This window comes from Ochotona curzoniae, unplaced genomic scaffold (genome assembly GCF_017591425.1).
Source record: "Ochotona curzoniae isolate NIBS_2020 unplaced genomic scaffold, NIBS_Ocur_1.0 contig_3819, whole genome shotgun sequence".
Classification (NCBI taxonomy): Eukaryota; Metazoa; Chordata; class Mammalia; order Lagomorpha; family Ochotonidae; genus Ochotona; species Ochotona curzoniae.
The window spans coordinates 54,939,038-54,957,623 of NW_024466004.1; positions in this window are offsets into that span (position 1 = coordinate 54,939,038).

Consider the following 18,586-nt stretch of genomic DNA (forward strand, 5'->3'; position numbering starts at 1 on the left):
CTTCACAACAGCACAGGTCAGACAAGGAATGCCTCAGTTAGCAAGCAAAACTGAAAACAAAGTGTGACGGAAGCCACCATCTCACAATGGAGAATCATGTCTGTGATTTTCAACTAATTCAGACTGACCCTTAATGAGAATGATGGTATCTGGCCATGAGAGGATGTGATGGAGGAGCCTACTGGCTGATACAGGAGCCATTGACCACTCCTAGGAATATCCTGCTTCCAACGGGATTCCTAAGACTCTGCAGAGAAGAAAACACCATCAGCCTAATTCGCCAGTTGCTCCATTAATGTGATTATCCATTAATCATTAAAATGGGGCCCAGCATGGCTGCCTAGTGGCTAGAGTTCTTGCCTTGCACACACTGGGATTCCATATAGGCACCAAGGCTAATCCTGGCGACCCTGCTTCCCATCCAGATGCCTTCTTGTGGCCTGGGAAAGCAGTCAAGGACAGCCCAAAGCCTTGGGACCCTGCACCCGCATGGGAGACCCAGCAGAGGCCCCAGTCTCCTGGTTTCAGATTGGCACAGCTCCAGCTGTTGCAGCTGCTTGGGGAGTGAATCAGTGGACAGAAGATCTTCCTCTCTGTCTCTCCTCCTCTCTGTATATCTGACTTTCTAATAAAAATAAATAAAAATTATTAATATGATTCCCTTTAACTCTTTCAGTAATTTTACCAAGAATAGACATAGCCTTATTTTGCTATTTACAAAACTGAAGCTCAGAGCCCAAAGTCATCATGGAACGAATGACAAAGCCGTGATGAAAATCTAGATCTCTTCCCATGACTCAACTCTGTATCCTCTGAACTGGAACTCTTCTATCTCATCAGTTGCACAAAAAGTAACAGACTCCAAATTCACACCACGGATCTTGAGAGTCTCACAACCCAGTGTCTCACCCATCTCTCCACTGAGTGATCACAAAGCCCCCACTATGTGCAGGGCACTCTCTGGTGGATATTAAAATTGTCGTGAACAAAGACAGGCAAGGGAAAGGAGAACAGAGTAAGAAGTGCAGGCTTCATGTCGGTTTTTCATGGCTGACATCAATTCTACAGGCCTGGTGCTTAAAATCAGACATGTATCCTCTCACATATATGGAGACCAAAAGTCCAGATTCAAACTGTTGGTAGACTTAGACCCTCAAGAGCTCTAGCAGGGGACCCTCCGCTGCCTCCTCAGCTGCTGTGCCCATCAGCCTTCCTTGAGGCTGCATTGTAGAGCTGACATCAACCTGCCTACATCTTCCCCTGGCCACCTCTTCTGTCCATCTCCCTCTATCATTCTCTTCTAAGGCTGCTTGTCACTTGATGGACAGCCCGCTCAAATAATCCAGGATAATTCCAATATCATTTGCATAATTGTCTAAGGATGCTTTTCCTCACAGAAAACATTTACAGGTTCTGGGGATAAGGATGCTGATGTATCATGTTAGAGGGTCACCATCCCACCCCACACAGGTTGTTGTTGCTATTCCTTGGGAGGTAGTTAGGAAGGGTCTTCCTACTAAAAGTACATCTAGGCAGAGATGTGAAAAGGGGAAAGAGCCCGGGGGACACCTGAGCTAGTGAGCATAAAAGGAGCAAGTTCAAGGGCCCTGAGGCAGGCGTGTCCTCAGCACACAGGAGGAACAGTGGGGAAGCTGCACAGCTGGAGTAACATCGACCATTGAGAGGAGACAATATCAACTGGGATGAGCCATCTGGCTGCTATGTACCATAAGGCAACGTCCTGCCTCTGCAGGGTGCATGCTGCATCCATTGTGTGGCCCAGGAAAACACAGGGGTTCTCAAACCTGGTAGCAGGACTCCTGCAGGAACAGCACATCACCAAGTTCATTATATCTCAAGAATTCTGGCAGAAGAACTAACCACCTCTGTACTGTTTTATCAAGGGACACCCCTGGAAGAACTCCCCTGACCCACAGTTTGCTCTGAGCCAGGTCATCTTGTGCATTTTTCTAGGCACTTCACCTACAGTGCCCTACATCCATCATGATATGCCATGATCTGTCACCGACATGTGTCTCCCAGCCACTGCTTAAGGGCAAGAAATAAGTCACCTTACCTTTCCCATACCTACGTAGGTTCAGGCAAAAAAAAAACAAGTAATGAATGAATGTGAATGATGAGGATCTCATTCCATCCATACTTGGGAAGTTACCCAATCACACCAGAGAAGCTTTTGTCCACAAGGTATTAATTTAACCTAGAACCAAATGTCACTAAGAATGGTTATCCTGAAACTTGGAATAGAATCAGAGAAACTTGCCTCCTTTTAGTCACACAGCACCAGGGGACAGGAGCCCTAGGTTCTAGTTCTATGTATGCCACTGGAGTTGTGACTTTAGGCGTCACTTAACTTTCTGTATTCTGGGTCCCCACAGGTAGAAGAGGAAGCTGATGCGAATGGAATGGGAAGTCCTTTCTCACTCTGCAGCCTCCAGGCCTCCCAGGATGGCCACGAAGGTCATCTGGAGCTGCCATATTCACAACTGACAACTACAACCCAGAGTGGTAGCCTAGTGGCTAAATCCTCGCCTTGCACTCACTGGGATTCCAACTACCAGAACCACTGGTTCATATCCCAGCTGCTCCACTTCCCATCCAGCTCCCTGCTGGAGTTCTGGGAAAACAGTAGAGGACAGCCCAAGGCCTTGGGACCTGCACCCACATGGGAGACCCTGAAGAAGCTCCTGCCTTTGGGTAGGCTCAGCTCTAGCCGACACTGCTACTTGGGGGGTGAACCAGCAGATGGAAGATCTCTTTCTCCTCTTCTCTGTAAACGTGACTTTCCAATAAAAATAAATCTTTAAAAGGAAAAGCTACCAACTGCTCCTACACTTGATCTCACCCTGCTGTGCTTCCTGACCTCAGTCCATCCCTTCCTGGACATCCAATCCCAGCCAGGAGAACTTCTTCACTGTGATTCCCGCCACCTGATAATCTCATGGGGTTCTGCCCAAGCTCTCTACCTTTTCTGCTCCTCCAGCTTTCTTGCTGATCTATTCCCCCAAAGCATGCTTTTCCTGAAAACCTAGGGCTATAAAAATCAGATATCCAAGGCAGAAGGTGGAAAGATACCTCAGAAAGAGGCAAACTCATCTGGACTGCACATAGTGCGGTTTTCCTCGGGGCTGAGGGGTCTCAGGAGCAGTGAGACCTGTGTGCTCCCAGGCCCCCAGGCCCCCAGGCTGGGAAAAGAGCTTCCACAGTCGCAGGCCTGAAGCTAATCAGAACACACCTGGGCTTTTCCAAGAACCACTAACATTCACAAGGGACATTCTAAGACATCAGATATGAACAGCAAGTTACTCTTAGCAGTTTGTTGACCCCACGGGGCTTGGCATGACCTCCAGGGTCACCCAAAAGGGTGAAGTCACCCAAGATGGCTACGGTCATGCCAGCCTCCTCCATCTCTTCCCAGAAAGCCTGGAGGCAGGTCCGAGGGGACTGCTCATCAGCAACCAGGCATATAATCACTGTAACATTTGTTTTCACTGCTCTTGAGGAATTTAGGTTGAGATCTGTGTTAAACAGCTGAAATTTATATGAATGCTGTACTCTATAAAGCACCTGCTTAAAATGTTATTTTTTTTTAACATGGCCTCTCCCTTTCCCCGCAAATAAACCTATGAGGGAAATCACTGCTCCTTGTTTATCATGATGGAAGGTTCTGGAACACACAGCACCATTGAACCCAGGGAGAGAAATTTCCCGCTGGAGAAGAGAGCTACACCAACCAACTCTTTTAATAAAAACAAGACACAGGGAACTGCTGCAGGACCAGGAGTCATGATTCATCCCGCATGTCCTTGCTCCTACCATGGCCCAGACGCCACTCGGTATCAACCCAATAAGCTGAAACTGGGTGGGAGTTTGGGAACAACTACTAAACATTACAGAGTGTAAAGGGCAATAACCCAGAGAACAGGAAGCACAGCCTGGCGGGTTTGGAAGGGGCTGGTCTGACCTGTCGGTAGCTCCATTCCTTGGGCTGGTCCATTCGCCGTGGTGGTCCACCTACAGCACCAGCTGTTTGTGCAGTTCAGGCACCAAGGCAGCCGTGAGCGTGCTCAGCTCAGGCCCTAACAGGCTTTTATACCTTAGCTTCTCTCCTCATTTCACTCCTCCTGCAACTACTCAGCCCTGGGCAGGTGCAGCTGAGCATCGTTGCTTACACCATCAACAGAGGCATCTACACGTGTGTGGGGAGCTCACTACCGCCTTTGCCTCGGGACTCGTGAGAGGCATTGAGCCCCACTGGATCCCACAGGCCCTGCAGGTGAATCTTCATCTTGATGTCTTCACGCCCTTTGTGGAGGGGACTGCGTGGTGGGTAGCAGATCTGGGTCTTGCAGCGGATGTCATGGCACTCCCTTCCCACACCCCACTCCCTGCCTCTGTGTGCTTGGATTTGGGATGTCTAGGGGCCAGGGCATACACTTCCCCCATAGACTCCACGTAATTCCTTGGAATGATGATGCAACTGATAAAAGACAAGGCAAGAAGACTTTTTGCCAGGATTGCCTCTGAAAGACAGACAGTAAACTGAGGCCCAAGTGCCAGCAGCATGCCCCCTCCCCATGGGGATGAGGGGATGGCTAGGAGGAGACCAGTGGTTCTGTCTATAGAGTTTACTCGAGACAGGTAAAGCAAGGAGGGCTTCCTGCAGGAGGCAACAGGGTTGGGTCTGAAAGGGTGAGCTATTCAGCTTATGAAGCCTTCCATAAAGTGTGAATGGGGGCTGCAGGGTGAGGCTCAGGGTAAGGAACAGGCGCTGGAGCACCAATCTTAGGCAGGTGGGGAATACCCCTTCTGCAAGTGTTCTGCTCTGCCAGCCCGGGAGTGGGAGACCCTCTAGCCACATGCAGGTCAAGGACACATGGCGGCCTGTGGCTCCCCTCTCGGGTTCCCCATTTGGCCCTCCACTTGCAACCTGCCTGCTTTTAAGGGTATATCATCAGAGGTTTTCTCCAAGAATACTGAACATGCCATGTACAAACAAACCAGCAGTAGCTTTGCCCTGAGCAAAGCTGCAGGAAAGCAGCCACAGGTACCCCTACAAGAGCCAGATCTGGTTCTGCCCCAGCCCTCTCGCAAAAGTCTCATGGCTCAATTGGCTAGTCCTCCTCTTGCAAGTGCAGGGATCCCATATGGATGCGAGTTTGTGTCTCAGCAGCTCCACTTTCCATCCAGCTCCCTGCTTGTGGCCTGGGAAAGCAGCAGAGGCTGGCCCAAAGTCTTGGGACCCTTCTCCATCCACATAGCATGTCCAGAGGAACCTTCTGGTTACTGGTTTTAGATGAGCTCAGTTCTGGTCATTGTGGCCATTTGGGGAGTGAACCAGCAGATGGAAGATCTTCCTCTCTGTATCTTTGTAAATCTGCCTTTCCAATAAAAATAAATAAATCTCTTTTTAAAATGATTTATTTATTTATTGGAAAGTCAGATATACAGAGAGGAGGAGAGACAGAGAGGAAGATCTTCCGTCCAATGATTCACTCCCCAAGTGAGTGCAGTGGCCGGTACTGCACTGATCTGAAACCAGTATCCAGGAACTTCTTCCAGGTCTCCCACATGGGTGCAGGGACCCAAGGGTTTGGGCCGTCCTTGACTGCTTTCCCAGGCCACAAGCAGGGAGCTGGATGGGAAGTGGAGCTGCCAGGATTAGAACCAGTGCCTATATGGGATCCCGGGGCGTTCAAGGCAAGGACTTTAGCCGCTAGGCCATGCCGCTGGGCCCAATAAATAAATCTTAAAAAAAAAAAAAAGGAAAGAAAGAAAGAGCTCATGTCCAGGATGGGTTTCAAAGCTCTCCCACAGAGGTAGGTATGATCAACAACTTCACATGGAACCGCTCCACACCCCCCAAGATGGCAGGGATGAAAGCGAATGTGGACATGCTCATGCTTTGGAAAGGTACCACTTCCCCCCGAGGCCAGTGCTGGGAAACTGCACGCAGTGCCCACCAGACAGGTGCACCTGCTGACTTGGACTGGCATGTGAACGCTCTGCGGGGTCAGGTGGCCCATCATGATGCCTTTTCCAGGGAGCTTTGGTACAGGTGTGTCCTTCCTCATCCTCAAATCAGCCCTGGGGTGGCAGGGCGGGATGGTGGAGCAGTGGGATCTGGGCCAAGCCAATAGTCAGTCCCTATCCTGGAACCAGCATCATGGATTACACTTGAGTTCTTCCTCTTGCTCCCAAACCCTCTTTATGGGAGAAGTTAAGTCTCTCTTAAGCCTAAGCAGTTTTTAGTCTTGGCTTCTAAGCAAACTTGCTTTTATTCCTGCTGTTTCTCACAATGTTGGCAGAAAGCACTTTTCTTACTCACCTCTCATCTGCTGCCTTTTATCTTCTCCCTGTTCCCCAGTTCAGTCATTTCCTTCTTGGAAGCTTCTATCCTCTTTCCATCCCTGAGTGTCCTTCCACGGGAAAAGAGCCAGCTCCTCTCTCTGAGAACCCACATGCCTTGGGGACAGGGCCTGGCTGTTGGGGCACAGGCCTACACCTGGCTGAGAGTCATTGAAACAATGGAACTTGGAGACCCTGCACTTCTGGGAAATGCCTAAAGGCTCCGGAAGATCCTTTTAGACAGTTTCTGCTTTTACCACCCTTGCAGCTATGACGAACAAGATCTTCAGCCCTGATTGGTCTTTGACTGACAAATGGTATTTTAAACTAGAAAGGAGAAGAACATTGCCCTGCAGGCTCACCAAACACACATGCTAGGTAGCAATTAGAAGAAAGAATTCAGAAAGTTTTGTGACTTGAACAAGTCTGTGGCGAGCTGGAGATCCGAGAGCAATTATGGCCTGAAAAAAATTCTGGATGCCCAGCTATTCTATCTAAGGCTTTGCAGAGCATAACCAAGTAAAAAGTTGGAAGGTTCCTTGGCATCTTTCAAATGTAAGCTTCTGGCAAGGTGGCTTTATAAGCTAATCCTCTGCCTGCAGCACCAGCAAACCCATATGGGATTCATTCTGGTCCCAGCTGCTCCACTTCTGATCCAGATCCCTGTTAACATGCCTGAGACAGCTACAGAGAATGGCTCAAGTTCTTAGGTTCTTGCACCCATGTGGGAGATCCAGAAGAAGCTCCTGTCTCCCAACCTCAGACCAGCCCAGCTCTGCCAAAAGCAACCATGTGGGGAATGATCCAGAAGATGGAAGATATTTCTGCCTCTCCTCTCTTTCTCTCTCTCTCTCTTCCTTTCTCTCTGCACATGTGTGTCCCTTTCTGTAATTATGCTATTCAAATAATTGTTTTAATTTTTTAAAAGGTTTCAAAGATTTTAGCTTTATTTTTGGATGGTGACTAACAGATATTTATTTTTAAAAATGACTAAACGCCAACCACGAAAAGAAGTGCAGGTTCCATGATCTGACCATGGAGAGCATTTGTCAAAGCTAAGCCTCTTCACAGGCTCAGACGGAGCAGTGACAACATATCCAGGTGCACATGGAGGATATGGCAGACCACAGGAACCTGCAGAGGACACCTAGTACCACAGCAGAGGATGGAGAACAGAACAAATCGATCATCTACACCAGCCATATGTTGGCAGTGAAAATCTGGGCAAACGGAGACTCTAAGGTGAACGATGGAAATTTCATCGCACTTGGAATGGTGAGAATGGCAGCAATGCAGAACTGTTGAACTATCAAAACCCACTTGAGCAGGACGCTTGGAGCATGCCCCACATTGGGGAACTGGGATGGATGGGAGGCTGGGTGGGGCTTCTCCCTTTATCTCTTCTCTTACCCCAGATACAGAAAATAATGATGATGATAATGTGGAAACAATGGTCTTACCCATTTTCCTGTAGCCCTTGACCCTTTGTGCCCTAATCAACTATGTAAAGATTATCAAAATAAAATAATTACAAAAAAAATGACTAAACGGACATGAGCATTTGGCACAGTAAATATACCACTTGAGATGCTAAAACCCCACATCAGTGGAGTGCCTGATTCAACACCAACTCCACTGTTTCTAATCCAGCCACCTGTCAATGTACACTCAGTGGAGGGAGGGAGGAGGGAGCCACCAGGCTCCTGACTTTGCCCAGCCCTAGCTGTTATGGCATTTTGGGCATTTGGTGAATAAAACAGTAAATGAAAGATATTCTCTCTCACACACACACACACATACACAGTTTAAGTAGAATAAAAATCACAAACAAATAAATTTAACCACTTCAACCATTTGGTGAACCAGCAGACAGAATATCTTTCTGTGTCTCTCCTTCTCTCTGTAAATCTGTCTTTCCAACACTAACAAATAAATATTTTTAAAAACAGGTTTAAATTTCTTTTTAAAAATAAATAGCAGGTGTGCATGTGCATATGCACCGGCACACACACACACACACACACACACACACACAGACGCACACACACAGAGCCAGAGAAAACAATTTTCAATAAGTCACTGGCATTAACAGTGAGTGTAGAAACAGGCTCTGGAGTACTTAGCAATATGTACAGTACAGTCTTAGGCAGGGTAGAGTTATTTTCTTCTCACAGTAACATAAGAAAGAGTTTACTTCAGTTTTAATCTAAAAATTGTACAAATTAAATATGCATACACTCAAATGCACATTTGAGTCATGACACAGCCAATGGCAAAGAGAAAGCAAACAAAGTAATTGGCAGCTAATTCCAACTGGGTGCAGTTGTGTCCCGTATGCTAAAAACGTAATCATTGTCCATCAAAGGAGACTAACCTTCAGGGTCAGCCTGCAGGATGGGTCTCTTCTGCATCTCCTGTTTTCTCTGAAGCCTTCCTGTAAGTATGACCAGTCATTGCTTTGGTGCTTGCCTCCTCCTCAAAATGTCTTGCCATCTATTCATTGCTGTCACCTGTGTATCCCCAGTTCCCATAGCTACACCCTGTATTACCATGTCTGTGGAAGCCACTACAGCTTTGAGCGCCGCCATAGACACAACGGTCACTTGCATGTTCTTGGTTATAACAGTTATTAAGTCCTTGGCTTCTGTTTTGGCCCTAAGCTCAACCATGGCCCCCTGCTCTGGCTGTAGCACCTCTTCCTCTTTTTGGTGCTTGTTTTTGCTGCCTGTGTGCCTCTTTGGGTTGTGCAACTTTGATTTCACATTTCCTAGAATCAATGTGACAGTATCAGCTTTCTAACAATTTCTTGACTGGCTCTTCATCTGCATACACAACAAAAGAAAAATTTTCTTTTGATTGTTTTTGTATCCATAAGTCAATATTTGTCAACTTCCTTTATTCTAAGAGTTCAGGTCAGATGGCAGTGCCTTCAACACCTGTCTGCCTAGCAGCTCTGAAGGGAGAGGACCACTTCACTGACTTCTAGAAAGCAATAGATTTCTCAGGATCCAGAATCTAGCAGAAGAGAAGCTGGTATTTCTCTTTTTCGTCAAGAGAACTGGGTATATAAACCTTTGCTGGTCTAGACCCTAAATGGAATGAACATATCAATTCCTAACACGAAATCTCTTCTTAAAATAAGGGTTCTGTTTGTTTTGTTATGGGGCCCCTAGCCTTCAGTCTCGAAGCAAGTCGCACCTCTACCTCCACTAAAGAAAAGATTACCCCATCTACTTCCCACATATCCCACTTCCTCAATCTAACCGTGAGGAAGTCACACATCTCTCATTAACTGCCTGTGGGGAAACTGCAGAAACAGTCTTTACAGAGGAGGGACTGACCTCACTGCCCAACTCAGGTCATCAGAATTCTGCCTGTCTCCACTGCATTGTTTTCCCTGAACTAATATCATTAACACCATGTTTAGATTAGAAGGAGCAGTGTGCTGGTAACTAGCTCTATGGAGAAATTCACCTTTCGCATACATGGATGGTCATGATGTGAACACTCTTGACTATAGCTGATTTTTAAGCTGCCAATTGTCAGCAGACACATAAACTGGAAACTAAGATCACCAGCAGCTCTTGTAGCTGAGTTGACCTGAATTTCTCACATCCCTAACTGTCATGCTTTCATTATAATTACTGTTGTTGCCAGGTAGCCCTGGAATTGGCCATTACCTTAAAGTCATGTGTCAGTCTCTTTATTTCTAAAAACAGCAAAATAAGATCCACTTGTGCAAATGATTGTGAGCTCAAGATGCACTTGCACTTATCAAATAATGCAAGCTTGCTTCCCTCTTTTCTGCTCACATTGCACCTTCATTCCTCCTCTGCATTGTGAAGCCACAGTGCCACTAGGAACCCGAGCTGAGGGGGGTGGTCCTCGGGGCATAGGAGGTGGGGACATTCTGGTCACTGGCAGACTGAATGCTGACAGGACATTTCCTTACAGGAAGTGGTTGGCAGACTGTAGAACGTTGTGAGCTACCTGTTGCTTGGGGTCTGTGTTTGGCTTCCCCATCATGATGACTTCAGAAATCCTTATAGAAACAGAAGGGTACTTCAAAAAGTTTATGGAAAAAATGGAATTAAAGGTCCCATTTCTTTGGGCACAGAAAAACATTCTGAAATTTTTGCATACCAGGGATCTCCAAACAACTCAAGGAAAATGCATAGTATGAAGAAGTTATAAAAAATAATTTTGCACAAAAATAAACATATATTTTAATTTAATTTCACCATGAACTTTTGTTAAGTTTTATCCTAGGGAATGGGTCCTACCTAGTGACAGAACATACACAACAGCAAAAGTGGTGGATTCTACAATAACACACATAAATTTTTGTGGCACTGCCCTTTTTCCCACAAAAGACATTTCTATAGGAAAGAACATTCCCTATTGCAAACCTGTTTAGGTCATTATTTATTTCAATCTGTTAATATTTGAAGGAATATAAATCTATAAAATTCAGACCCTATATTAATGAATGAAAATTACAGGAGATTTAAACATTGTTCTTAAAACCGTCTATATAAAATTTCATACCTTTATATAAATTAAAATTGAAAGAAAATTATAGTGGTTTAAAAATTCTTCCTTCTTTAGTAACAGTGGCACCTGTCATTCTTCAGAGCCAACTTTCTAGAAAGAGCAATGGCTCATGCTACCACCTCACTTGGCAGCCCCACCCCATCAGATGTTCACTCCATCCCTTCTCCTGGAAGAAATCACCAAAGGCAATGCAGTGGTTTTGAGTAGATATCCACATTTTCTATGTCTCCCTTCATGAGGTTGAGTGCAAGTGATCCATTTGTAGAAATAGAATGTGGCTCCCATGTTTATTTGTTTGTTTGTTTTACAAAAAGTTTTACCATGGGTCATTCTTGAGCCATCCCTTGGAAAGCTGAAGAGTGAGCCAGTGGAATGAGCCAACTTGGAACCAACTGCTTCACCCAGAGTTGAACGTTCGAGGCAGCAGCCCTGTCTGACAGCTTGACCACAAACTCATTGAAGAGTCCAAGCCAGAGCCACCCAATGAAGCTGCTTCTGCACCTGAGGCCCTCAGAAACCATGTGAGACAGTAAGTATTGCTTGAAGGTGCTATGTTCTGGTGTCATTCTCTATACACCTTGATGGTAAGTAATAGTTTTCCAGAGGGTGGATTGAATACCCATGTTTTTACCTTTTATTTAATGCAAGTTCTGTCATACACAACTGCCTAATCCACTCTCATAATTTTATTAACCACTTACATCCTATTGAAGGTAGATGACAAATCAAACTCTCAAAAGCAGATGAAGACTGTGTTACCTCACATTACCAGGGAAGGACACTGGCTGTGTGGTGCCAGATTTTGAAATCTCCAGATAATCATCAAGTGTGAAGTCAGTGCTAAGGCATAAAGGTGGTTTATTCAGGTTAACCTAGGTCTCCCAGCCATCTCCCCCAGCCCAGCATGGCTGGGCAGGGGAGCGGCAGCTGCAGCGAGGCTGCTGCTGGATCCGCAGGGAGAGCAAAAAGAAGCACAAGCCAGAAAGAGTGAGAGAACCCAAGCCCCCCAGTTCTTATACATTTCAGGCTAGTAATTATACAGTCATGACTTAGCAGGCTTCTATTGGTGGATTTGAAACAAGCAACTTTCAAAAGGTACAAACTGATGAGCTATAGGGCGGTGGATCTTATCAAACACCAGGTACCTCCTTCCTGAGGAATGGTCTGCCTATGTAACCTGCCAGGTGTCACATAGACTATCAGGCCTAGAGTTCACACAGCCCCTAGCCAAGCCTTTAAGGCAGAATCACAAAAGGCAGAAAACATCTAGGTTCTTCAGCTGGAGAGGCTCACTGAATTCCCAGAAGCTCTGCAACCTTCCCAGATGGTCCTATTCTGAGTTCAGGACTTGACACTGCCCAGGCAATTTCACCTCTGACCATCTTTTGCCTCAGCTTGCTTTGATTTCTTCTAGGGTGTTTGCTGAATTCTTTTCCTACTACAGACTCTATCGGCAGTCTAGAAAAGATGGCACCCTGAATGGCAAGCCCTCTTTTCCAATGCATTCACCTTCTGAGGTCCTGGGGGGTTGGGATTTCATCATAGGAAATGAGGTCAGGAACTCAATTCAACTGTGATGCACACTAAGCCAACACCAAAGTAGACTCCATTTCCCTTGCCTATTCTCATCTCCCTGCCTGTTCCCACACTGCTTGCTTTCCCCACACATCTCATCCTCACTGTACACATTACCACATGCCCTGCCATCCAAACCAGAATCCTTTTTTCTTTACCCATTCACCAAGTCCTACCAGGACTTTGTTTCTCAAACTTTGTTTCTCAAAATGGTCCTCTTGGGATTAGCATACTAGCAAAGTATGTAAATCCTCCACTGTGATGCTGACATCTCTTATGGGCTCTAATTTATGTGACCACCATCACACTGAGCCTGTGCCTTTGCCCTAGCTCTTCCAAGCCAGGTCAGCACCAAGTGCTGTCCCAAACCAGGAACTGTACCTCATCCACAATCCCTCTAGTGTCAGAAGTGCCCATCTCTGCTTCGAGTAGAGCTGAGAATCCTGGGGAGAGAGGTGTTGGTCAGAGTGATCTCTCAGACCAACCCAAGTCATGTGCCTGGACAGGCCTGGCTGCTGATGGGCAGCAGTGGGCATCCACTGAGTCCTCTCTGGCACCAGTGAAGGGACCAGCTGGCAGCAGCCTTGTGGCAGGCAGACTGGCAAGTGATAAGATCTCAGTTCCTGGGGGATACTGGGTGGGACAGGGTCCTGGCTGAGACCCTTTGCTAGGACCCCTGCTCAACTTTTCCTAAGGTCTCTCCTTTCATGGCAACTTAAGGGTAGACAAGCTCAGTGCCAGGAATAGAGGAATAAGACCACTCCACTCCTGTCACAGGAAAACAATCTGGTCTTCTAGACCACAATTCTAGAAAGACAGGCTCTCTGTGTCCAGTGTTTTAGACCCAATGCCAAGCACAAGCAAGGACTCAAAGAGGGTGACTGTACTAGCAGCTGCCGTTCCGTGTAGAAGCTGTCTGCATGACAGACACTGGGCTGTGCGAGGTCCCGTGTACTCAGTCTTTGCATCTCCTGGCAGCTTTATGAAATGAGAGCTATTGGGATCTCCATTACATAGTGGAGATACTCAGGCACAGGCATAGGAAGGTTTGAACATTTGCCCTGCTAAGCAGGGCTTTGAATCTGAGTTATATGGCTCAATAGCCCACCCTCTATGCTCCTAAATTCTATAGCAACTGCTGTTAGTTAATTAAGGTGTTGCAATGAACATCTTACTTTTATTTAAACACACACAAAACCACTTCAAGGGTTCCCCAAGAGGTCACCTGAGGCTGTAAGCTCTCATGAAGTTTCAGGTGAAATGGGAAACTTCTGCTGGAGATAGTCCAATTCAAGGGCACTAAAAGCCATAAAGAAACTCACCTTTGAATCTCAAACAAAAACCCACAAGACAAAGGCTCTGGTGCACCAGGTGGCATATGGGACAGTGGGCAGGCATTGTGGCTTAGTAGTAGGTAAGCCTGCAGTGACTGATTCCCATATTGGCTATGGTTCAAGTTCTAGTTGCTCCACTTCTGATGCAATTCCCTGCTAATGGCTTGGAAAAAGCAGTAGAAGATGGCCCAAGTGTTTTAACCCATATGTGAGACCCAGATGAAATTCCTGGCTTGGGTTTGACTTAACTCTGGTCATTGTGGCCATCTGGCCATACCTATCTACCTATCCATCTATTTACCTATCTATGTATCTATCTATCTTTCCCTCCTCTTTTCTGTTTTCAAACAAAAAATAAATCTTTAAAAATCTTCTTACATGGGTTCTGTCATGACTTAAACAGTCTTCCTATACATATACACAGAGAGAGAGAGAATGTTCTAAAACCTCAAAATGTGGGCTAATTTAGAAATAAGATCTTGACAGAGGCAATCAGATTAAAATTGAAGTCACTAGATTGGTTCCTAATTCAATATGACTTGGATCTTCCTAGAAAGGGGAAACATGAACTCAGAGACAAGTTCACACATATACCAGGTAAAATAAAGGCAGAGCCCAGGGTGGTATAGCCAGCCAAGGTAGCAAAGGACCAGAAGCCAGGGGACAGACTTGCCCTCACTGATCTTCAGCAAGTATGCCTTAATTTCAAACTGCTCACCTCCAAGCCTGTGACACACTCCACTGCTGTTACAGGAACTGCCCAGCTCCTAAAGGCACTTGGTAACAGCAGCCCGAGGGAATGAGGAGAGCCACTCCTTGTCACGTCTCCTCAATGACTGGAAAGTGCAGTGATGCTCTTGAAGATCCTTCCGATCTACACAGGGAGGCCAGTGAATGATGGAGAGAACTGCTGAGGCATGCAGACATCATATAAGCCGCTGTAGGTTCAGGAGGGCTTCAGGAGACCTCAGGCCTGAAATGCCATCTGGAAAGGTGGAACAGAGCAGGGCTCTGATGGCAAATAATGTGTGTGTCAATGACCGACAAAAATGAAAGCTTTCAGGGCTGGAATAGTGAGTAAAACTGCCACCTGCGATGCCTGCATCCCCTCTAGGCACCAGATTCAACCAAGCCACTCCATTTATGATCCAGCTCCCTGCTAATGTGCTTGGGAAAGCAGCAGAGGATGGACCAAATGCTTGGGACCCTGTAGCTATGTGGGAGACTCAGAAGACGCTCCTAACTCCTGGCTTCCGCCTATCCCAACCCTGGACATTGTGGCCATCTGGGGAGTGAACCAGCAAATGGAAAGATCTTTCTCTTCCTCTCCAACTCTGACTTTCAAATAGATAAATAAATTGAGAGAGAGAGAGAATAAGAATGAAAAACTGTGGACTATGGCAGAATACCATACCCAAAGTACATACAAAATCATGAGGACATTGAACAAGAGCTCTCGGATGCATGCTCTGTGACACTGTGCCAAGCGTGGGCTGAATTCATGAATTTCAAAGACAGACAAAATGCTGAGATCTCAGGCCTGCTCCATCTTTGATGACAGCAGCAGTCAATTTGACTTTACAATATGCCATCATCTCTTAGTTCAGCTAAGTCATTTCTTTAAATAGTCGCAACACAGAACCCCTCCAAAGTCCCTGAGTAGGAAGAAAATGCTTTTTAAGGGAGCCCAGGAAGATGTGTCAGAAAGCCACTGGGTGGTTTAAATGCATGGTGAGGACACTGCAAGGAAGCTGGCCTTCCTGAGCCCTCCTCCTGGTAGAGAAAAGCAGGGCTGAACCTCCACCCCCTAAAAAGTGGGCGTTTGTGGGTTTTGTTTGTTGGCTTGTTTTTTGTTTTGTTTTGTTTTTTAGAGTCACTGAGAGTCAATTCTTAGGCTAGAGGTTGATGAAATGTCTTCAAATGAGCCCAACCAGCTCTCCCTAATTCCCATCTGTTTTATCCAGTTCTCTGACGGCCTAGCTATACTGCTAACTCAAGTAATATTTACCTTCCGTTAGTCAATATTTGACAGATTTAGTAAATGTTACACTATTAGACTGCTTAAACATTTATTGAGCAGTTAAAATGGAATCCTTACCACATTTGTTATTTATCTTTGAATAGACCGGGGGAAGAATTCAAAACTTATCTTTAGTCTACTTAGCTAAGTTACTTTACACACCTGTCAGCGTATAGACCCACTGAGACAAGTTTTGCTGAATGCCTCCAACTCCGAAACTTACTGGAAGAAACTAGGTCATCTTGTTTAAAAATGACAAGTTAACATTTAATTAACCGTGAAAAATATGCAGTGTATGCCAGTACACTCACACCAATCTAGTACTTTGGACAATTCCTCATTTACTTTCTCTTATCCACCAGGTACAATTCCATGTAACCAAACTTACTATGTTGACAGACCTGCTTCCTTGAGAGCAGCAAGGCTTTCAAACCGGCCCCCAACCCCCCCACCCGGACCCTCCCCCCGCCCGCCCCCACCAAGGGAGGAAGGAGAAACCCTGTGAACAGCCTGCGGGCAATGAACCAGACAGACCAGATTCCTGCTGCCTGAGAGAGACACACAAAATAGGCAAATAAACAAGAAAATTTGCAGATACTGATCATAACAAGAAATTGCCAGAAAATTTTAAGTAAGAAAATGTCACTAGAGAGGCGATGGCTAAGTTTAAAAAGGATAAAAGGATCCAATTATGGAAAACTCTACAGAGCATTCCCAGCACAGGATGCAACTATTGCAAAGGCCCTGAGGCAGCATAGGACAGGACCTGGAAACTTCTGGAAGCAAAAAACAAAATCTGTCCCCCCCCCACCCCTTACCAACACCACCAATGTACACCATGATCACATGCTTTTTAACATTGAGGGGAAAATTTTATATCCTTTCATACTTGCAGGTATTGATCTTAAGAAAGTACTGAATTTTAAGAAAATTACATGGTCAATAGAATTAATCAAGGTTTTTGAGATCCTGCTATCTGAAAACAAGCAGAATATAAAATTGATGAACTTGGGTATATAGAAATAAAACAGAAAAACAATACACAGACATATTTAAAGTGATCACGCTAAGGAATAGAATTTTTAAATTTTTTTTCTCTATTTTTCAAATTTCTCTTAAGAATGTGCATTTGGGAAGAAAAAGATTACAAAAATAAAAACCTGAGCCTTAAATAAAACAGTCTTTTCTCTCCCTGCTCTGGTTTGGCCTTCCCTGCCCTAACCCTCAGCCAGGAGGGTGTGTATGCCTAGACTCCAGGCTAAGCCTCTGTGACAGGTATGACTGCAGGCATAAAGACCTCTACACCAGTGACTATGTAAATACCAAGGAACCACATGAAAGCGACTGTGAAAACTGGTTAACAATGTCTATCTGTCCGGAGATGCATCAAGCTTTGATCCTCTGACAAATGAAAAAAAGGAAGGCAGTGGAGGAGGAGGATACATTCTAATGTCTTACTGAAACTGGAAGCAACAAAGAGGGGAACTGCAAAAGGTTAATCGTGAGCCACAGCCATGGGGCTAGACTTCAGAAAACTCAGGTTTGGACAGAGTCACAGATTGGACTCCTTGGAAAACAGGTTCCAAGGGGCAGATGTGCAGACAGGTATAGGTTGTGCTGTGGACTGAATGATGTCACTCTCACAAAAAATGGGATGCAAGTATGAATTCCTGTCCCCAGTGACATGGCCCTGTTTGGAAGCAGAATGCAAATGGGCCAATGCAGTGAAGAAGTGGCTGCTGTGAGTGGGTTCCCTGAATGCACTGTTACTGGGATCCTGAAAGAGGACAGAAATGTTGACATACACACACACACGACACACACAAGGAAAGCTATGCAATCTGGCTCCAGTCTTTAGAGACCTTGAGCCAACTGACAGTAGGCTCAATGCAAAACCAAGAAAGAAGCACGATCTCTTCTCTGTCAAGGGCCCCTAACCTTCCCCTGCAGGATGGAGAATTCTTCTGGCCCCTCCGTAGCTGTTTGCCACCAGGTCAAACCATGTCTTTTTCACTCGGTAGCCCTCCTAGTCCCACCAGACACACTTGTGTTTTCTCCTGGGTTGTTAGCTGTGTAACTTCTCCCAGCTACCCACACCCTTTCTGCCCCTATTTCCAGATCTTCGCTCACAGCTTGTGGATGTCAGGGCTCTCCATTCCTCCAGAAGGCAGCTCTTCAAATACCTGAAGACACTTCCCATCCTGCCTTTGCTCCAGGTCAATAATTAAGACTAGCGCAACGTGAGGTCTCTGTGCGGTTCTAGAATGAAACACCAGGCGATTCCTTGATTTCGTATGACACTGTCTCTGACATTTAGTCACTCATCGTGTCTTTACTAAGCATCTAGTTTTGACTAGGAATTTTTTGGTAGGTTCTGGGACTACTATGATAAATAAGGAAATCCCTGCTCCATGAAGTTGCACTCTATAGCAGGAAAAAAACCTCTGAGATCTATCAAATGGCATTTAAGTGAGGAGGTCAAGAGTTCCTGACACACACCAGTACTGCAAGGATTGGAATTCATCTTGACCACTCATAGCTGATTGAGTAATTTTGTCTGTCTTAATCTCTGTTCCTTCCATCTTCAAAAGCGGTGGGTGCGGGAAATAGTAAGGACACTTAGCTCAAAGCGTGGTCATAAGGATTCAGATGTGTTAATACACATAAAGCTCTTAAAATGGTGCCTGGCATGCAGCAAGGACCCAGGGAGAGTTTCCCGTTGTTATTGCTGTTATTG